The sequence below is a fragment of the Macrobrachium rosenbergii genome, chromosome 52 (genome assembly GCF_040412425.1).
Source record: "Macrobrachium rosenbergii isolate ZJJX-2024 chromosome 52, ASM4041242v1, whole genome shotgun sequence".
Lineage (NCBI taxonomy): Eukaryota > Metazoa > Arthropoda > Malacostraca > Decapoda > Palaemonidae > Macrobrachium > Macrobrachium rosenbergii.
The window spans coordinates 29,452,229-29,454,163 of NC_089792.1; the positions used below are offsets into that span (position 1 = coordinate 29,452,229).

Here is a 1,935-nt window from a genome sequence, read left to right on the forward strand (position 1 = left end):
TGTTTCCTTTTCCAAGAAGGCCGAAACTTTTTCGTACATAGAAGTTGCCGTTCTTGCGACGGAGACGCTATAAAGCCGCTGAATAGATCTGAATTCCCAGACACAATGGACAGTGAGGGGATCAGCTGCGACTTCTCCACAGACCAGAAGTCCCAGGGACTTCACGAGTTGCAGAGTCAACTGAAGGTCCTCCAGATACCTTTGCCGACGACGCCAGAATCAACCAGTCGTCCAAGTAGAGTGGAGATCCTGACGTGCGACAGATGCAACTGCATCCGCAACGTTTTTCATGAGACGTGTAAACACCCTCGGAGCAAAATGTGACGCCAACAGCATCTGGTGTTCCCAGGCGGTCAACCATCCAAGTACTGACCAGACCCAACGTTGCTTAACTTCGCTGATCGGACGAGAAGCGGTGTTTTCAACGATGGTATGGCCGCTGTGCAGAGTCCAAAGCAGAGAGCCCTGAACTGGTACGTCTAGTCCCCCAAGACAACCTGAGATACTTCACCGAACGTGGATGAATTGGGGCGTGAAGATAAGTATCTTGGAGATCCAAAGATACCATCAATCCCCTGAAGGGCTCCTTGGTATTGACTGCGAGGTCTCCATCTTGAACTTTTCCTTCCACCAAGTTGTTCGACCTGTTGACGCCCAAGACGGGTCTCAGCCTACTGAAAGTTTCAGGACTAGAAACAATCTGTAGTAAAATAATTCCGGGAACACCGAGTCAATATCTGTTCCACTGCTCTCCGCTCGAACATCTGTTCGAGCAGGTCAAACAATTTTCTGTTTGACAGGAAGGCAGTTGGGAAACAAAAACAAAAGAGGAGAGACAGGAAGGGAATCAAGTAACCTCTCTCTAACAGTAGGAGGGACCAAACGTCTGCCCCTCACTCTTTCCAGGCTTGTGCAAAATGAAGCCTGGTTGCAAAGGAGTCTGGAGATGAAGGGAGTCACTTGCACCTCTCTTGGAAGTAACATTCCTTCTGGAAAAAACTCTCTTCTCGTGGTGCGGGTCTGTGTTGAAACTTCCCATGGAAGCCCCTTTGTTATGCAAACATTTAGCTTTCGTTTTTTTTGTATCATGAGATCAACAAATAAAAAGGTTATGAAGGAGATGCAGTTTGAATGTCGATAACTTTAGTTTTGAGAAAAACGATATTTTTGCTTCTCTGTGTATTTATTTGCTTGCCGTTACACAGTTTGATGTTTTTATGACATAATGAAAAGCCAAAAAATAGACCTGCAAAGTAATATAACTTCGCTAAATGAAGCTAAATGAAGCGAGTGTCAAACACGGCTGAGGTTGGCCAGCAATTGCGACGCCTTACTTAGTCAAGCTCTGAGCTGCTACTGACTGAGCTGCCACTGACTGCCCTGTCCAAAAGGCATTTTGTCTTTCAAGCCTGATGCGTACTATGTCCACAGGGTTGCCATAGAAACGCATTAGATATTATTTCATAGTTAAAAGGAAATTACCACCGATATATTGACAATATCATTACATTATATGAAAAATGTAATTTGACTATGATAGGTTACTGTTTTGTTTTATAACTTCAACTGTGGAACTTTTAAATAAAACTTTCTGAGAAGATAGTCAGGATATGTATGATGCCATATATAAAATATCCAGAAAATTTTATTTCCGATTTTTCGTCAAACGCCCCCTTAAGACAAAGACAACTGCGGAGGGGGAGAGAGGAGCCGTGGTTGAAAAGTCTCAGGAAACAGATCCTTAAGAAAAAGCCAGTCTGATAATCAGAGGAAGAAGAAGACGAAGAAGTTTCTCTTCATACAAAGGCTGTGACGAAGAGGATGTTCTTCCTCAGCTGGCGGTCTTGGAGTGAGTGGTGAAAGTAGTTCCGAGGTTTACTTCAAGCTTTTTAACTCCGAACGAAGAAGACGCCAAAGTTTAAATATAGTAAACAT

The 1,935-nt window shown here is 43.8% G+C and overlaps 1 pseudogene; it reads right to left on the reverse strand.

Moving 5' to 3' along the window:
- Positions 1-324: 324 nt before the first annotated feature.
- On the reverse strand, positions 325-444 carry LOC136834000 (5S ribosomal RNA; annotated as a pseudogene).
- Between the last annotated feature and the right edge of the window lie 1,491 nt (positions 445-1,935).